Source organism: Camelus dromedarius, chromosome 32 (assembly GCF_036321535.1).
Source record: "Camelus dromedarius isolate mCamDro1 chromosome 32, mCamDro1.pat, whole genome shotgun sequence".
NCBI classification, from domain to species: Eukaryota; Metazoa; Chordata; class Mammalia; order Artiodactyla; family Camelidae; genus Camelus; species Camelus dromedarius.
In genome coordinates, this window is record NC_087467.1 from 15,106,955 (window position 1) to 15,128,090 (window position 21,136).

General features: G+C 37.4%; 1 long non-coding RNA gene across 1 annotated transcript in view; it reads left to right on the forward strand.

Moving 5' to 3' along the window:
• Positions 1-17,558, forward strand: part of LOC135319817 (uncharacterized) — an 86,284-nt gene extending 68,726 nt beyond the window's left edge. Inside the window, exon 3 of the long non-coding RNA XR_010378728.1 lies at positions 17,351-17,558. This is a non-coding gene — a long non-coding RNA (uncharacterized LOC135319817). The remainder of the gene's footprint in view (positions 1-17,350) is intronic.
• Positions 17,559-21,136: the final 3,578 nt, after the last annotated feature.

The window sequence follows — 21,136 nt, forward strand, 5'->3', positions numbered from 1 at the left end:
TGAATAGCATAAAACAGCTTAAACTAACTGTAGCAAAATACATACTTTCTTATTAGACTGTAAGAGCATCTCATGGAATTTAAGGATAGGAATACAGCTAGCCTCAGGAATAAATTGGACACAGCACCTGTATGCCCAAACTACCCTTCCTTCTTCTTTGATCTTTACTCCTCTTTGTATATCTGCTCATTTTCCTGCCCATTATTCCATTAGTACCCAGGTCCTCTTATTCTCCAGTCCATAGGGTAGAAAATTTGGCTGTTGACAATGCCTGAATTTATATTTTATGTCTTTGTGTGTCTTAGTTCAAGTTTCCAAGGATGTAGCTTGGATTGGCCAAGCTTGAATCAGCTATCCACCCTGTGATTCAAATTCAAAAGTTATGCCTGTCTTTCATTTGTTTTAAGTTCTCTCCTTGGAGAGTTAACTCCCTCACATTTCTGGGCCGTGTTACTCGACCTTTTAGACAGCTGTTAGGGAAACCAATGTTCACGTCCTTCCTCTGAATTTGAGAGTGGTAGGAGAAGCCAGAGACTCTGGATGTGGGATTCAAGCAGTGGAAGTTCACGCAGTGTGGAGTTTGTCACCACAGCAACAACTGAGATGAAGCAAGTGGCTGAGGGCCTGGGGGACAGGTGATACTGAAGGAATGTGAGGAAACACACTCGATGTATCTAATGCAAGATGTTAGCAGACTTCTGATTACAACTTGTTAGCCAGATCCGTGTCATGTGGACACACTTAACTAAGTGGGAGGTGGGGCTGAGTAGCTTGCCTGGAACTGAGCATGTAGCTGACCCTTCAAAAATTGGAATTCATGTAGCAAGGATAATGGGGGAATAGATGTTGGGTAAGTAATGGTAGGTGTGCCAGGCAGGGATTTTTGTTATGGGCAATAGTAACCAATTTTCCTGAATTTAAGAAGAAAAAAAAAAAGAAAAGAAATTTTCTGGAAGAATATCAGTAATAAGAGCTGGATAAATGTTTGTTGCATGGATGAATGTATTTGAGTGGGGCTGTGTGTTTCCAGTAGTCCATTTCTTGTTAATGCCAGCATATTGTGTATTCATACAGTATGTAAAGCAAACTCAGTCTGATGCTTTTAGAGAAACCATCAGTGAGCGTAAACTGGGTTGAGGAAGGCATGGCCTGAAAAGGCTCTGTGAAACAGAGATGTGTGTTCTAGGCTTTCTAGGCTTCTCTTGAAGGCTAATGGTGTGTTACTGTAGAATCAGAGGAGTAGACAGTAAGCGAGGAAACTGAGGCCCTTGGAAGTTAAGAGAGGTGTCCCAGATCACATAGTTGTCGAGCAGCAGAATTAGTATGCTTTCCCTGAATAAAGCTTCAGTGTACTTCCTTTTGCTGAAGCAAGATAAAAATAAAAATGATTTTACGAATACAGTTATTAAGTCCAACATGTGGGTGTGCATTTAAAAATTTCCCAAAAGCCCAATGTCCTTGTCTGCCTAGTTTCAGAGAGTATTTTACATTTCTGTCGTTCTGAGTGGTATGACACCATCAGGATGGCTGTGGCAGCTAACAAAACACAGGGAACACGTAGCACGGAAAAAGACTCAGTCACAACAAAGGCCAGCTCTCCTTATCAGTATGAACCCAAGAATCCAGTGAGCACCCCAAAATATACATTGCTGATGGCGCTGTGAGTCACTGCATGACTCACAGCTCACTGACCACTACAAAACAGAAACTTGAGGAATAATTTACTGCCCAGGCCAAAAGGACTTGAAAGAACTTTCCCACCCACCATATGAGTGATATATCAAATTAAGGATAAGGCACCATCCCTTTCTTCTTCTTGGAGTGGATTAGTTCTCCCTCTTTATGCATCTCCCCCGAGACATAGAGCCAGATAAGCCTCTGGTTTCGCTAATAATCTCTCCGTGAACTGTTCTATTCCTGTACCTGCCTACTTGGGCTCGTTCTGCAAAGAAATCTAACCCATAAGAGTGCCTCAGCACACAAAAATGTACTTCATCACCCCTCAGAGCAAGATGGCTTCTTGGATCAGCGTTTTATGCCTTCCCTCCCTTGCCTGTGACACTAAACAGACCCATAATAAACCGTCTTCAACTGCACAAGTAAGAAATTATTCTCAGGGCCAAGGCAGTTTGTTCTCCAAAACCATCTTCCTTACTTGTACGAATCAAGGATCCAGTGATCACAATGTGGGGGCCTAGACAAGATTAGTGGAAAGGTTCGTGTTCTTAAAGGAATGAAGCATTTTATTCCCCAACACTTTCTCAGCAGGGCTGTAGTTGTGCCCAAATGATCTTTGTGCTTGGGTCGGTGTTATTTCTGCTTTTCCTAGGAGGGTTCTGAGGAGGTTTGTGATCTGAGTTCACATGGGCGTGTCCTCTCAGGAGCAGGGAGTGTACACTCTGAAGTTCCTCTCTCTGGCCTGTGCCTGACACCGCCCAGGCCATCTTCCAGGCCTTTACCGCACCAGCCCACATAGCGATGGTGACACAGACCTTCTGGTGTCAGGAGGCTGTCTGGCATCTGGCTTTGCTCTCATTTAGAAGACAGCCCGGTTAAAAATAGTCTCTTATATCCATAAAGTGTCCCCTGCTTTTGGAGCAATGGGTGCTCTTTAAGGAAACATTCCAGGGAGAGTGTTTTTCCCTCGCCCCATTCAATCCTTCTACACTGATAGAAGGCTCTTTTTTTCCAGCTTTACTGACGTATAATTGACATATAAAGTTGTAAGATATTTACAGTCTTCTTCGTGATGATTCGATGTATGTATACATCATGAAAGGATTCTTCCCGTCTAGTTAATTAACACATTTATCAGCACACACACACATTTTCGTGAGAACACTGAAATTTTTCTTTCTTAGCAAATTTCTCTTGTATGATAGTCTTATCAACTATAGTCACCATGCTATAAATTAGATCCTCAGACCTTATTCATCTTATAGCTGAAAGTTTTTGTCTTTACCCCCTATTCTTGCCGTCCTTTCAACCCCTGGTAACCCACTTTTCTACACTCTGTTTCTGTGAGTTTGACTTTTTTTTTAAAAAGAGTCCACATATAAATGATGCCGTGAAATATTTAGTTTTTTCTGTCTGGCTTAGCTCACTTAGTGTTATGGCTTCGAATTCCATCCACGTAGTCACAAATGTCAAGATTTCCTTTTTTTTATGACTAAATAAGTTTCCATTGTGTACACATATCACATCTTCTTTATCCATTCATCCATTGACAGACACTTAGGTTGTTTCCTAAAAATAATTCCTTAATAGCACCAAGAAGGCATTTTCTGTCTGAGCTCAGAGATTATTAGAAATAAAGTATGATTAGGCAACCTGCAGGGTTGCCCTGGTTCTGCCTGATGCAGGGGCCACCCCAGCTTGTCTGCACACCCAAGGTCATTTGAATGATCCTGCAGATGAGAAGTCATTGGGTATCACAATTTTCCTAAGCAGAAAAATACACTAAAAATTGAAAGGAAAACTGCTATTTTGGTGAGGTGAGTCCTGGAGAATGTGGCCAGTATTTCTCCCTTCATTGAGATTTCTTGCCGTCGTCATCACTCCTTAAATAAGCACCAGTTGAATTCCTGCTTAAGCTAGGTGTGGAGATGTCATGATAAGCATTGCCTGAAATAGAACAAGAAGAACCAAAGAGGTGAGGCAAGTTGTCTGTTGAGAGTACGTCAAACCAGCGAAACTAAAATGAAGTTCAAGTCCAAAGGGCAGAAGGAAGGCCTAGAGTCAAGAACTTGGGCAATTGTCAGGATTGAAGCTGAGGTTTGCCTATCTTGGCTTAGATCAGTACATACATTTTCCTGTTGAAATATCAAATAATATCTTCATATAGTCAGCTTGGTACAACTCACTTCTAATTAGGAACATTTTAATTCATAGTTTAAATGTGTTACATGTAATTAGTACTAGTTAATCTAAACTATTGATTCCTTTTTCAGTTTAAAATTTCACTTATGAAATGATATGATGTCAGGAATTTGCTTCAGAGTAATCCAGTTGTAAAAATAAGCAGGTTATGAATGAGACAAGACAGACCATGAATTGAAAATTGTTTAAGTTGGGTGATGGGTACATGAGAGTTCATTATTTTATTTTCTCTGCTCATCTAGATAAATGGCCCGATGCACTCTCCATATATATAAAGACATTGAAATTGAGGGAGATGATGTGATGTGTCCCAGGTCAAATGGATTAGTGGCTGAGATAAGAGTAGAATCGTTTTTTCCTTCCCATTTTTCTTTATTCCCAGGTCTTTTGGTTTTTTCTGAAAGCTTGAAAAGGAACTGGATGACCTTTCAAGGTTCTTTCCAGCATTGGTATTCTATAGAGTAGATTACAATTAAGGAATTTTGATAAACTTGGCTTTGTTTCATTTGTGGTAAATTTCTGAAAAAATATATGTGTGTGTATATATATATATTTTGGTTATCTTGTTTGCTCATTAAACCTGCTGCCTGCCAATCTAGAGTCGCCTGCCTGTCCTCACCCTTTCTCTATGGGAACCAGGTTCAGATTCCACCCAGGAAGCTCCTGAGATTGTGACCCAACACCAACAAGGGATCTCTTTACTCTTTACTGTTTTCATAGTTTTGCCTTTTTCAGACTGTCACATAATTGGATTTATAAAATATATGGCCTTTTCAGACTGGCTTATTTTACTTAGGAATGTGCATTTAAGGTTCATCAATGTCTTTTGTAGCTTGACAACTCATATCTTTCTTTTTATCACTGAATAATATTACATTGTATGGATACCAGCTTATTAACTCATTCACCTGTTGAAGGATCTTTGTGGCTTCCAGTTTGGGCAAGTATGAATAAAGTTACTATAAACATTCACATGCGGGGTTTTGTATGGACATAACTTTTTTAATAAGTTGGGTAAATACCTAGTAGTGAGATTAACTGGATGATAAGACTCTATTTACCTTTGTAATCAATAGCCAAATTGTCTTCCTAACTGGCTGTGCATTTTACATTTCCACGAGCAATGAATAAGAGTTCCTGTTGCTCTACATCTTCTCCAGAATTGGTATTGTCAGTTTTCTGGATTTTAGCCATTTTAATAGGTGTATAATATTGTATCTAATTATTGTTTTAATTTGCAACTCTTCAGTGACAAATGATGTTGAACATCTGTTGATATGCTTACTTGCTCTCTGTATATCTTCTTTGGTGAGTTGTTTGTTCAGATAATTGCCTATTTTTAAAAATAGACTTTAATTTTTAGAGTAGTTTTAGGTTTATAGAAAAATTGGGCAGAAAGTACACAGAGTTCCTGTAAGTGCCCTCACCGCCCCAATCAATTCCCCCCTTTTTAAAAACATGTTACATTAGTGTGATACATTTGTTACAATATGAACCAATATTGATACATTATTATTAAATATTATTTTTGAATTTCATAAAATACCAAAGAAATTATTCCACAACTAGCAATTTATTATTGTCAATTAACTGAAGTGTGCCATTGTAATGAAAATGCTAGTTCTAGGCTGCAAGCTCCACGGGACATATTTGGTTCTATTTGGACATATTTGTGAAAAGATACAAGGGAACTAATTATTGTCGATGAGTTTCTCTTTGGAGAGACTAGTTTATTCACAGAAAAAAAGAGTATTACTATTATCTGAGAACCGGGGAAAATACTATCAGTCTTTTGGGTCCTCCTTATTTTATGGGGCATGAGTGGACAATAGCTCTCCGTCTGGGCTCAGAGGAGTATCATGAATCATTAGGACAACAACACTGCCAATGACATCACAATATGACTTGCATTAATGGTGGTCACCTCATCAGTTAATATCATTTTTAGTAGCACCGACATAATGGCCCTGGTTTATATTGATGGGACATTGAATTGCATGCTCTAATCCTTCCACTGTTGGTTGCACCTATTCTTGGTTTGAACACAGATATTGATATTTCGAAGATAAATCTATCTTACTAGCTACATACTGATCAGAATTGTGAATCTCAGGATTGGTGACTGGAAAGCACTTTGAGCCCCTGGGAAATAAATAATTCTTTTTATTGATTTCTATCAGTGAAGACAGGAACTTCTGAGGAAGGAAAAAGAATTGCCTTACTCAGATAGTAGTGTAGGTAAGCAAGCAAGTCTGAGCATCTCAGTGGCTATTCTGTTGGTTCCACTTTTATTAACACTTGAGAAAAACAACCCAGGAAGATTTCACAGCACCAAAAATGTATAGCACTGTGCTTGGGATTTATTTGACATTCTTGTATCTTCTGTTCTGGCTCCTGTGTGCCATTTTAAAGCCCCTGTTGTCTGAGAACCCACAGAGGAAAAAGAGGCACATAGGCACAAATCCTAGAGGTCTCCGTCACCTTTTGAATAATAAATTGATCCACTGAGTTGCCAAGAGCCTCCAGTGTTTTCCACTGGGTATAGAGGGATTCATTCTGGTTTCTGGCTGCCTTGCTCCTTTATAAGATCAGTTTTCTTAACAGTATCTCTTTCCCTAGCATGAGGCTGTCCCTAAACAGTACAGTTTCTCTTTGCCTAAGGAGCTGCAGCTGTTTTGATATTCCCCAGAACCCTCTTCTCCCTGACTCCTTCACTTGTTGCTTGGGAAAGGAAAAGCAATTTCCTTCCTTGGGGAGCCCTAATCTTTATTTGTATTTCTATTTTGAAGCAGAACTCAGTAAGTTTTGTCATGTTGTCACTCACTGTAACACAGACAAAGGGACCCCTCTCTATGGACCGTCGGAGAGAAGGGGAGTGTGGCCAGAGGAAATTAATTGGTTGGCATAGACTAGAAGTACAAAAGCTATCTCACTGTATCATGTGTTGTTGATACTTTTCTGCATTCCTTTTGTTGATTAGGTGTTTTCTTTATGTACCACAGCTTGAGATTTCTGCACTTCTCTTCATGCTGCTCCATTCTCCCCATGGTTATCTTGGTGTTCTTTTAGTCCTTTGGTAAAGGCGTTTGACCTAATCATGATAAACTGATGAGTTGGCTTCATCTATAGAGTAGAACAGGGACTGTTGGCTGAGAAAAGTATGAATGCTGAAGCTGAGGGCAGAGTTGGCTCATGGAACATTTTATCTGTTCTTTGAGTTTCTTGTCCCAGTACGTCAACAAATTTGTTTTTGTTTAAAGACTTTCCCACACAAGTGTCTGCCAAGTTCAGAAGATTGTTTTTTTGAGATTGATCTTGGTTTTCTTGGAACAAGAGCTAAGATCATATAATAAGCTCAGTTGGTCTCAGTGAGTAAAAGTTGGGAGATTTTATTTCCATATACATCAGCCAGATCTGGGCATAGAAGAAGAAAGAAAGGTCTGGACACTAGATAGGTAAGTGTGGGTGGGAGGTGGAAGGAAAGAACTAGAGAAAGGAGGTTTCACTTGTGTCTACTTTACCCACTCGTTTTAGAGGCTATCTGGGTCACTGGGAAGTAAGGCGCTGAGGTTGCAATGTTCCATGCTGAGATTGACTCTGGTCATACTCTTATTTGATTTAAATTAAGCTGGTTTGTAAGAAGAGTCTTTAGATTTCTGATCTCTAGATTGGTAGAGACATTGTCAATATGCAGTGAAGTTCCAAAATGTACATTTATAGGCTAGACCAGAAGGCTCCTTTCCTTTGAGGCATAAAAAGCACTCTACTGTGATAATCCCACTTGCTGGGAGCTACTTTAAAAGGAAGAGTGTACAAAAATGCAATTTAATGGACATAAATTAGAAGTGCTTTTGCAAAGTAAGATATAAGTATTGTGGTAAGATCACATTGTGTGCAGAGCTGTCATTCAAAAGGGAATTATAGAATCAGCCAGACTGGGAAATGTCTCTGCCCTGATGAAGGAAGGCATTGATTGATCATTATGGGATGCTGTGTGTTCCTTGAGGTTGGTTTGTGGCTTTAGGCCACATGGAGTAGAATGAGAGGAACTTGGTCATTTATCAGAGACAGAAGTATAGGGGACTACAGTGGCCACTGTGAGCACTGACTCTAGCACTGGCTCTTAGGGAGGACATAGATGTCTGTCACACCCACAATCAGAGAGCAGCATTGCCTTGGGATCTTACTAACTTCTACCAACACCAGCCAAATGTCTGATAGCACTTTGAGGTTGGAGGGAGACACAATAAACACACTTCTTTCCTGACTAATCTTATGACAAAGAGTAAGTCAGATGGAAATCAAGAGTCTAGATGTTGGAAGCTTGAGTGTGCAGCAAAAATGGGCAGATTAATGCTAATACTCAATGCTTGGAAAGAGACTGACCTACCCAGCCTCAGGCAGTGTTGCCCCTCTATGGTATCTGCCCTCTAAAACTTCTGGCATAGAGGAGCATTGCTGGCTCCTAAGAGGAGGAGAATGATAAAAAAACGATGCTGAGTTGTACGTGTCCAATTCCTCTCCTAGACTCATGAAATCACGTAACACTCTGTATCCATGGTGAAAAGTAAGGGGTGGGCCAAGAAGCCAGAATTGCTTAGAGAAACATCCTTCCTCAGAGAAACGAGAAGAGTGGGGAAGATGTGTTCCTTCCTCTTAACAAGTTCTCTTGGTATAGACATCAGCATTTTCATGATTGACACCATCAGCAATAAGAAAATTGTGGCTTTTTCAGGCAGCTTTGGGAACTGTAGTATAACAACAGAGAATATAAATGTTTAAAAAGCACTCATTTTCTCAGTATAGTGCTTTCCAGTTAGTGCTTTTCAGAATGCCAGGAGGTGTTCTGCTTACATTAGCCCATGAAGGTGATGCAAGAGAATAAAATTATGAAGAACAAGATAAATTCATATACAGCCCTATGAAACTCACATGTTATCAAAGAATAGGAGTTGATCAGTTATGAAACATTTTTTTGAACACTCTCAGCTCATAAAGAGTTTATAACCTAATGGAGAAGACAAAAACCAACCAATACAAGAGAAATAATTTGCAACTATAAGATTTTATTATACTGAGAGCAAAGTCAATGATTTTGCTACCAGACAGGGTTACCAGGGAGTTTCCAAAGAAAGTGACTCAATCTGTGATGATAAAGAGATGGGGAATGTGGGAATAGTGGCCCTGAGTTTCCAGGCATATGGTGAAAATTCATAGAAACATGCTGGAGAGTTTCTGATGTCATCCAAGGTTGAACATGAAGTATTATGATGCTGCTGCCACTGCTGCTGTTGATGGAAGGAAGATAAATGTTGTGACAGGCGCCCACAAGGTTTTTGGCAAGAAATAAAATTCCATTTAGTATGATGTGTTTCAAGGGAATGACCTTTAGCATGCAGATATGGCATATTTTTGGCTCATTGCTGAACTATGGGGTTTGGGATCTATACAAATATGGAAGGCATCAGGTGAAATGCAGTGCACTATCTCTTGGCCAATGTAATTGACAAAGTGAAAATTGCAACAGTTACCCTCATACATGTTGTAGCAACAGAAATAAACCCAAAATATCAGCAAGTGTTTCTCCAGAAAAAGAAAAAGCTGAGAAAAAGTACTGAAACATATACTAAAGGCTACCTAATTGTTACTTCTAATTCTCTTCTCAGTCTGAAATCAAATGCATGGTTTCTTTTATGTGATAAGAGATATACTTTTGTTTTTATTCACTGAGGTCAAAGTGACAGCATGAGTCAATGAGATGTCCCCAGGCAAGTTCTCCCATAGACCTTCTAATTTCCACTATAATCATGCCAATAAAGACCTAATAACACTCATGGTTTCTTTCTTTTAACTTATTTTCCTTTCAATTTACCCAGCTCAAGACTACAGATAAATATTCCTACAATACGTGTTCTTTGTTTCAATTGCCAATCCAAAAAATTTCAAATAATTCTCTATTCTCTATAATATTGAATTTATGCAAAGTGATATATAAGATGGACCTATTTTTGTCCACTTTAATTCTCTTGTTTTATCACACAAACTCTTCAGTACGATCTACTCGTGCTGATTTACTCAGTTTCCATAAATATCTCTTTGAACTTTCTATCCACTAGGTCTTTGCTAACCTTAGTCTCTCTTATCCCTCCCTTCCCTCTGTCTAAATCCCTCCCATAAGTACAAGTTCAGCTAAAATCCACATTCTGCATGAATTTTACTCCAAATACCGCAGTCAGGCTTCCTTTTTATTGTCTGTACCACTCATGTGTCATTTACTGTATTTCAAGTGAATTCATTATTTTACGTTCATGTTTATACATCTTAACTTTTCAACAAGATTCTCGAAGGTAGAAATCTTTTTGTGTCTTTGTTATGCCTAGCAAAATTCTTTTACATTATAGATTCTGATGATTAAGAAAACATTTTTATAAAAGGGAAAATGTGAAGGAAAATGCTGTAGAAGTGAGCATGATAGGTTTCTGAGGCAGTAAAGCACTTTTGAATTAAATGATAATGAAAACAGGACATCAAATGTAGAGAGTTGCATAAGTTCACTTCGGGGGAACTTACAGCCTTAAGTGATTGCATTAGAAAATAAGAAAGGCTGAGAACCAATACCTAGGAATCTATTTCTAAATGTTAGTAAAAGAACCACAAATTAAAGCCAAATAATGTAGAAAGAATGAAATAACAAATATAAGAAAATAAATTAGTAAAAGAGAAGACAGACATAAAATAAAGAGCCTCTAAAAAGTTTAAATTTCTCTATTTGAAAAACAAAAGTTGGTAAAACCATACATCAGAATGATCAGATAAAAGAGAGAGGGAAAAATAGCCAATATCAAAATTGAAAAAAAAAAATCACTGCAGATCCAATAGCCAGTAAATAGATAATAAAATATTATAGAAATCTTTATGCCAGCAACTTTCAAAATTAAATGAAATGGATAATGGATAAGTTCCTAGATAAATTAAAAATAGTCCTCAGAAAAATTAGAGTATCTTTACTGTTCTGTAATTCCTAATTAAAATTGAATTCATAATTTAAAACTATCCCACCAAGAAAACTTGAATTTAGATGGCTTTATTGATAAATTCTACCAAACATTAAAGAAGAAATAATGATCAATCTTACACGAATTCTTCCAAGGAACATAAAAATAAAGAAGACTGTTTATTTCATGACCCAGGATAACTATTTTCCTTTTATGTGTTTTTTAATTTTGAAATAACTTTACGTTTACAGAAAAGTTTCAAAAGCAGTGCAGAAAGTTCACACATACTCTTATCCATCTTTGTCTAAAGTTAACAACTTGCATAATCATAGTACAATTATTAAAACAAGTAAATTAACATTGGACAATACTGTTAACTAAGCCACAGTCCTTATTCAGACTTGACCAGTTTTACCCTTAATGTTCTTTTTCAATTCAGTGATTCAATCCAGGATCTCATACTGTATTTAATCTCTGTGTCTTCTTAATCTCAACCAATCTGTGACAGTTCTTCAGTGTTTCCTTATGAACTTGATGCTTTTGATGAGGAATGGTCAGTTATTTTGTAGAATGTCTTTCAGTTTGGTTTGTCTGGTGTTTTCTCATGATTAGATTGAGGTTATGCATTTGGGGCAAGAATATCACAAATGTGATATTATGTCCTTTTTACTACATCATATCAGAAGGTATATGATGTTGATATGTCTTATTACTGGTGAGTAAGATATGTACAACATATCCACTATTGATAGTGCATTTAAAAAAAATAAACATTGGTGTTATTTACAAAGTAAATTAAAACCAGCAAAAAATATTCAAGGCTTATTCTTGTCTTGTGTTAAACTACAGAACATTAAAAATGAAGCAGTTTTGGGGAGGGGATGACATAAGGGGAGATGAGAGTATGCTTATATTGTGTAAATTGAGAAACTTAAACTGAAGTGAGTAGAAGGTTTTAGGTGGGAACATAAATTGGTACAAACACTTTAGAAACTAGTTTAGTATTTTCTATTAAAATTAAACAAATGAAACCCTATGACCCAGCAATCCTGCTCCTAGGTATAGTCAACAGAAATGCTGGTCAAATGCACCAATAGGTACAAAAATGTGTACAGCAGCATTATTCACCATAAACCCAAAGTAGAAACAAACACAATTGACAATCAATGTTAAGATTGTTAGCTAAGATTAAATTAATTGTGATATATTCATGCAATATACAAAATGGCAGTGAAAAGGAACACACCACAGCTACATGCCACAACATGGATCAGTCCCGCAGACGTGCTATTGAATTTAAAAAGCCAGACACAAAAGAATCCACGTTGTGTGATTTCAGTTATATAAAGTTTAAAAACAGGCAAAATAAGCTACAGTGCTAGAAATGAGGAGAGTTGCACCAGCTAGGGTCCAATCTGGGAAGCAGAACCACAAAGTGTGCTATCAATTAAGGGTTAAGGGGTGGGCCTGAGTGGCCAGGAGTCTGTAGGACCTGCAGCCAGGAGGGACAGCTTGATGACAGGTAGGGGAGAATAAGGACAGGCTGGATGCTCTGGACACACAGGAACCATAAGGATAACCTGGGACCCATGAGGACAAACTGTTAACTATATTTTTCTCTCACCATTTGCCATGGAGCTACAGGTACAACTGACCTAAGACTGGGAGAAGCTGAGGAGGAGGTTGGTGGGAGTTGAAGGAGCTGCAGGCTGACTGCTGCCCTGTGTCTGCAGCGGGAACCAGCAGATCAGTGTCAGTGCAACAGTGCCTGGTGCTCTCCAGTGACTTTCACGGTGGGATGGCTACTGTTTTCTTCCTGCCTCCCAGATCTTGAGCAAATTTCTCTTGTGACAGAACCCTAGCCTGACATTCTGGAAAACATAGTTCTAGCTTAGCTAACTTGACATGGTACAAGTCACCATAAGAAGGGGCTTTCCTTTGGGGAAGAGGTTAAGAGAGAGATTTAGAGAAGGCTCTGAGGGGACACCTGGCATGCTGACAATGTTGTATTCCTTTGCCTGGGTGATGGTCACTTGGTGTGCACTTACGAGCATTTAGCAGAACATCTGTGTTTTGTACGTTTTTCTTTACATATATTATACACCCTCATACACACACTCCAAAAAGTTTTTTTTTTAAAAGGGTATAGGTTTTGAAGTAAAAGAGGAATGGCTCCAGTTAGTGAGCCTGCCAATTTCTAGCTGGGCAAATTGTGTGATTTCTTTGGGCAAATTATGTATTTCATTTTTGTACTGTGGGGTTAATAATACTTCCTACCTCATAGGTTTTGTGAGTGTTAAGTGAGATATTAAATTAGTACTGTATCTGGCATATAACAAGCACACAAAAAGGTTTTTTTCATTATTATTCTAAATATATTATTATAATATATGTTTTATATATGGTAACATATGAGTATAGTGATATATGGTAATAATAATAATAGTTACCTTTTCTGAGCCCTTAATATGTTTCAGGCACTGTTAAAAGCAATTTTCAGTCATTCACTCACTGAAACCTCATAAGATTCCTTTGAGGTAGATTCTATTATAAAGCAGACAGTACAGATGAGTAAATTGAGCCAAAAGAGGTTAAATAACTATCCAAGATCATACAGCTTGTAAGTCCTGGAGCCAAGGATTCATATTCAGAACTCAGATGTTTAGATAGAAGGTAGGCTGGGCCAGGTGGATATGTTCATATAAGCAATGTCAGGGCTGATTTAGTTGGAACTCAGAGATACCCAGCTCTACTCATTAGCTTAGGCAAATGGCTAATTTAGAGGAAGGAACACTTCACATGACTGTGGGGAAGACAAAGATGCAGTGAGACTCAGGGTCCACTGGAACCCAGACTTCATGGCTACCAAGCCCCTCTTTCTTACATGTCTGTTTTTGCCTTTCTCTACATTGGAGCCTTAATTCTTGCCGATTGCAAAGAAGCTTTCCCTACGTAGCAGGAACCATGGTAGCCAACAGTTTCTGGGTTTCACATTCTGTTTCCCACCCCGGAGAGAGGCTCTCTCTCTTCTTACTTCTGAAACAAAAATTTAGGGATTAGGGCTGACTAATCCAGATTAGGTCAGCCACCCACCCATACCTATGGCTAGAGGAACAAAATCTTATAAATAGACCTGGGGCCATTCCCAGAGAAGGAGGAAGCCATCACCAGTTAAAGGGTCACTGTTGGAAAAGGCAGCCTCATGCATGAATTCTTCTGTCCCCCGCTTGGCCACGTAAAAATGGGCCTCAGGCCTGGAACACTTCTTTATCAAGAGATAAGGAATCCTTACGCCTGTGCTGGGCTTGTCGTCTTGTGTGGAAATATCTTTCCCTGTTTTGGACCTATATTCAGTTTAAGCATGTGTCAAATGGCACCACTACTATATTCCTGCAGGGAGGGGATGGGGTCCTTCATTCTGAGGCACAAGAGGAGTGTCTGCAGGCCGATCACTCTGTGGCAGCTGCCAGGAGGGCAGCCAGTAATGGGACCAGCACCCATGACTGAAGCTGATTTTGCTCTGTGTCTTATCGATGTGAGTAATAATGTGTTCCATCCAGTGACTCTGTTGGGTTTTCCTTGGTGACTCCAATACCAAGACACAGTGGGCAGAAGTGTTTGGACTTCTACTCCTGGTGATAGACAACATGTGTACTTGCTTGACAGTCACAAAGAATGATGTTTAATATGAATGATGTGAAAAATAAAGCCAAATAGCAAAATGCATGGGTTGCCCTGGTATAAAGCCTACATCTGCGGGAAGAGTGTTATTCCTTTTCTGAGTTCCAGGACATTCATTTTAACTGTCACATTTCCTGGTAGATGAAGAGTTGAGGATGAACCAGATTAAGGGTAAAAGACAGACTGTAGCTGTATTACTTTGCTGAGTCATATTCTAATGGAGAATATCTAATAAGCAAAGGAAAAGAATGGATACCAAGGAGTCAGCATTCTGGAAAATAGGTTTGAAAACAAATGTGCCCATAAACTGCAGAAAGTTTCTCTTTCCAGTTATTCATACCATATAGCATCTTTGAAAAACTAAGGCAGGTAGGATAGCAATCCATAACCATTCTCAGACACTTTGCTAAGTGATTTTGCAATAACTTTTAGGGAATTTAGGGAAATTAGCCTTTAGTTTGAAGGCTTTTTTGTGTGGTTAAAATATCATTGGGTGAGTAGGGGGGACTTTAAGTTCCAATGAGAAAGGAATGTAGTTTGGGCTATGGGTCAAGTTGGAAGTATTGGGTGAAGGAAGAAGGAATGATGTCACAGTGAAGCACACTTAATTCAGGAAAAAAGTGCCTCATTTCCCAGAATATTTGCTAGGGAAAGGTGGAAAGAAATGGGGGAGCTACCCACACAAATTCTGCTGGCTTACACTTGATATTCTATTACCATGCCTAAAAGATGAGTTATAACAGTAATGTTTAGTATCAGAAATGTAGTTGAAATCAACTTTTGATGATTCAAGGGAAAAAGAGAGAAACATATAATTTAAAAATTATTCCTACTTGGCCTTGGAAACTGGTCTATAAATTAACACAAATGTTAACATATCATATTATGCATTTTTTAAGTTGAAATTCTGGGTGATCCATCTGTAACAATACATAGAAGCCACCTCATTCTTTTTGATGGCTGAAAAGTACTTCAGAGTATTAAAATATATGAATTATCATAATTAAGCAGAGACCTATTAGTGGACGTTTATGTCCAACATTTTGCTGTAAAAAATAATACTGAATGCATAGCCCTGTATACATTCTATTTTGCCCATATGTATTTTGCAGCATAATTTGTAAAAACAGAATTGCTCTATCAAAGTGTATGTGCATTTTCGGTTTTAGTAGATACAGCAAATTAATCTTCATGCAGGTTATATCAGTTAACATCTACTCTGGCACTTGTATACTCATACCCTGGTTAATGAAGTGTGCCATCAGGTTTGTTTACCATTGTTACTGCTAGGTGAAAAAAGTGGTATCTTGAGGTAGTTTCTCATTTCTCTGCTTGTGAGTGAGGTTTTTCCCACTTGTTTATTTTTGTTTTTATTGCCTTTGCTTTTGGTTTTAGACCCAAAAAATCATTGCCAAGACCAACGTCAAGGAGCTTCACACCTGTGTTTTCTTCCAGGAATTTTATGGTTGCAGGTCTTACATTCAGGTCTTTAATCCATTTTGATTAATTTTGTTCATAGTATAAGATAATGGTTCAGTTTCATTCTTTTGCATGTGTCTGTCCAGTTTTCCCAATACTGTTTATTGAAGAGACTGTCCTTTCCCCATTTTATATTCTTGGCTTCTTTGTCATAAATTAATTGACCATATATGCGTGGTTTTTTTCTTTTTTTCTGGGCTCTCTATTCTTTTCCTTTGATATAGCTATCTATTTTTATGCCAACACCATACTGTTTTGATCACTAAAGCTTTGTAATAGAGTTGGAAGTCAGGAAGCAGGATGTCTCCAGCTTTGTCCTTTCTTTCTTAAGATTGCTTTGGCTATTTGTGGTCTTTTGTGGTTCCACACAAATTTTAGGATTGTTTGTTCCATTTCTGTGAAAAATACGGTTAGAATTTTGAATACCATTTAGGTATTTTATTCTTTTTGATGGAATTGTAAAAGGAATTATTTTCTGAATTTCTTGATTTCTCTTTCTGATAGTTTGTTATGTGTATAAAAAGTAACAGATTGTTGCATATTGATTTTATAAACTGCATCTTTACTGAATTTGTGTATTAGTTCTAACAATAATAACTACTCATAACTTACTTTTTCCTCTGAATTAGACATGATGTGGAGGAGCAGATCAAGAATATCCATCCTATGCTATTACTTGCATAAGTTATAAGTCAGCTTTTATTGCAATATAGCCATTATCAATTAGATTCACTTATTATAGCAATTTAGCCTATCCTAATTACTAAACCTTGTCTATTTTGTTGAGCAGTTTTGTTTCCATCAACAATAGGTATTGAATTATATGAAATTCCTTTTTGGCATATGTAAAATAATCAAATTATTTTTCTTTATTATATTAACATGGTGGTTTTTATTGATACACTTTATAGTATAAAACCTTACTTGAAATTCTGGAATACACCTCAGTTGGCCATGGTATATTATTCTTTTAATATGGTATGGATTCTGTCTACTAATGTTTTATTTTGGATTTTTGCATTGAGATTCATAAGTGAGATTAGTCAGTAATTTTCTTTTGATGTTCCTTTCAGGTTTTGGTATCGCTGATTTCATACATCGCTCTTAAAGGATTGCCTTCTATGATAGGCACCCTCTAACATGGTGCTACTTTCTGGTATTCTTACTCCTGGGCAATCTCCATTTCTTGAATGTGGATTGAATTTATTGACTTATTTCTGTTGAATAGGATAGGATATGGCAGTAGCCATGGGATGTCACTTCTAAGTTTAGGTTATAAAAATACTATATCTTCTATCTTGTATGCTCCTTCTTAGGTTGCTGATATTGGGGGAAGCCAGCTGCTATGCTACAAGGCAGCCCGTGGGGAAGCCACCATGAGTGAGCTTGGAAGAGGTCTTCTGAGGCCCACCAAAAGCCATGTGAATGAGCTTGGCAGTAAAGCCACTTCCAGTGGAACCTCAAGGTGACTGCAGCCTCTGCCAACATCTTAACTGTAGCCTGGAGAGAAATCCTGAGCCAGAACCATCCAGGTAAGCCACTCCTGGATTTCTGACTAACAGAAACTGTGAGATAGTACATTTTGTTGTTTTCAATCACTAAGTTTTGAGGCAATGTGTTAAGCAACAATAGATAACTCATGCACCTTCTTTTTGTATATTCTGGGTAAGTTTAAATAATACAAGAGTTACCTGTTTCTTAAAACTTTGGTTTAAATCTCCTATGAAAACTTCTTACAATGGTGCTTTCTTGTGATTTTAGTTTTAGAGTAATATGGTTTACCAGTCTTTTGGTTTATTATTTGTAATACTACGTTCAGACAGAATCAGAATTAACAGGTGTCTTTTGAGTTATCTCTATTTAAAACAAATCCTTTAGCAATTTAAATTTCTCCTTCCCACCCTGCTATTCTTGGTCTTTGTTAATATTATCTTAGGTTTAGATAAGACATATTAAATTCATATGTTGTACATTTATTTAAAATAATGTAACATCTACAGTTAGCTTTTACAAATTTTTTTCCAAGTGCTTTTACTATTTAATTATAATAATAGTAATGGAGACTTTGAACACATACAAAAGTAGACAGAACAATTTAATGAACCCCCACATACCTATTTCTGCCCCAACAATCATGAATCCACAGCCAATCCTATACTTTTCACTTTCCCATCTGTTCTTTATATTGTTTTGAAGCAAACCTCAGATGTCATATTTTATTCTTAAATATTTCAATATGCATCCCTAAATATCAAACCTTTAAAAAATAACCATAGTGACATTATCACAACTAAACATTTAAAAAATTTTTTCTATTACTCAGTATTTAAACTTCCAGTTATCTTATAGACGTCATGTATTTTTTGCCATTTCTATAATTTTTTCAATTTAAGAATGTTACATAAATGAAATTATACATATGTAATCTTTGGGGATTGGCTTTTTTCGCTCAGTATAATTCCTTTGAGATTCATCCCAGTTGTTGTGTGTGTCAATAATTTGTTCCTTTTATTTGGTGTATTCCATAGTATGGATGTCCTACAGTATGTTGGCTATTCACCCATTGAACATCATCTGTGTTTTTAGTTTTTGGCTATTATAAACAAAGCTATTATGAACATTTGTGTACAGGTTTTTGTATGAACACAAGTTTTCACTTTTCTTGGATAAATGCCCAAGAGTGCAGTTGCTAGGTCCTATGGTAACTGCATATATAGTTATATTCACTCTCTACCTTTTTTTTTTTTTAATGTATTTAGATCATTTATATTTAAGGCAATTATCAATATGTTAAAACTTAAGGCTGCCATTTGTTACTTCTTTTCTGTTTGTTTTCTTGTTTCTTGATCTGCTGTTCTCTCTCTCTCTCTTTTTTTTAATCTTTCTATGTATTACTTGCACATATTTTTAGGATACCATTTTAACTTATTTATGATTTTTTTAGTATATCTCTTGGTTTGATTTTCTTAGTGGTCGCTCTGGGTATTTGAATATGCGTATGTAACTCATTGCATTCTAGTATCAACATTTTACAACTTCTGATGAAGTGTGGAAATTTTATTTTCACTTAGGTTCCTTTATTTTGCCTATGTTTAAATATCTAAAATGTCATATGATATTATAATTTTTGTTTTAATCATCAAAAATGATTTATAAAACTCATAAGGAGGATAGTCTACTGTAGATATCCATATGTCTTGCTTTTTTTTAAATTGAAGTATAGTTGATTTATAGTATTATATTAGTTTCAGATGCACAGTGTAGTGATTCAGTATTTTTATCAGTTGTACTCATTAAAATTTATTTCAAAATAATGGCTATAGTTCTCTGTGCTGTAATATATATATATTACACACACACACACACACACACACACACACACTACATCTTCCTTATCCATCTGTCGAAGGACACTTGGGTTGCTTCCATATCTTGGTAATTATAAATAGTGCTGCTATTGAACACTGGGGTGTATGTATCTTTTTAAATTAGTATTTTTGTCTTTTCTGGATATATACCCAAGACTGGAATTTCTGGGTCATCTGATAGTTCTATTTTTAGTTTTTTAAGGAATCTTCATCCTATTTTCTATAGTGGCTGCATCAATTTACATTCCCACCAACAGTGTACAAGGGTTCCCATTTCTTCACATCCTCTCCAGCATTTGTTAGTTGTAGACTTTTTGATGATAGTCATTCTGACAGGTATGAGGTAATACTTCACTCTGTTCAGACGCAGCCTTGGGTCCAAGTCTCCTCTGTCCCTCACAGCTGATCAGTCTCCACAGCCTCCATTGCCTCCACCCTGTTGAAGAGCTGCACCACAGGTCAGGTGGTCTGTGTGGACTCTTGGTGTGGACTCTTGGCATGAATCAGTTGTGAGCTGTGTTGAACCAGCTGCCATCAGAGTTCTGGGCTGCTTCTGATGCGCTGTTTGAGTAAGTGCCAACAATGGCTGCTGCTGCCCCACCCAGATGCTGCCCCAGGACAGAGTAGCCTCTTTGTCTCACACTTGAGCTTTCTCCCAGGTCATTGTGGCCCTAGTTCCAGTGGCACACAGTGATGTGGAGTAAGCTGGGCTGGAGTGTTTGTTGTTCTTGTGCGAGCAGAGGTGGTTTTGGGAAACCAGGCAGCCACCGGAGCAGTCCTTACTCCACTCTCTCTGCCCTGCCTTGGGGGCAAGCTAGTGTTAGAGTTGCATATCCTAACCCCTTTTGGTTAAGTGAGGACATGTGACTAGTTCTAGCCAGTGAGTTGTGAATGGACTTGGATTTGCCCATGGGAACTGTTCAGAGCTCTCTTTTCCTCTAGGGAAGTTCAAGATGAAACTTCTCCATCAGCCTGGATTTCTGAGTAACAACAATCAGCATATGATCCCAGCTCCTCCATCCCCCATAGGTCTAAGTGTGATCAAAGGACAACCTGTGCTGTTTTAAGCCACTGAGATTTTGGGGTTGTTAGTAGCTGTAGCTTCACTTAGCCTATACTGTCTGATATAATGTTAAGTAACATTTTCAAGAAGGGTATATAGTTAATATATACTTTTAAAGTCTTGCACATTTGAAAATACATTTACCATATGAAAGATGAATTAGCTGGGAAGAAAGTGCTTGGAGGTTACTCTCTTCCCTTCAGAATTTTATATATGTTCCTCCACTCTCTTCTAATATTGACTGTTGCATAGAAAAAATATTAGGCTCCCCTTTGTAAACATTTTCCTTTTCTCTGAATTTGTGTAGCAATTCTTTTTTTAATATGATATTTTTAAAAAGACTGGAATAACTAGGTTTGTGCTTCATAAATTTTTTTGCTTGGAATATAATGAATGTTTTCAACATGCACGCACAGGTCTTTCTGTAAGTCACAAAACTGGTTTTTGTGCTAACTCTTTGATTATTACTTCATTCACTTATTCATCCACTTATTTAGTAAACAGGTACTAAGCACCTACTATGTGTCAGGAACTGTGCTGAGTGCTAAGGATGCAGCAGTGAATGTGTCATATGATTCAATAAATTTTAGAATATTTTAATAGCTTTACTGAGATATAACTTACATGCTATAAAATTCACTCATTTAAAATGTACAACTCAGTGATTTTCA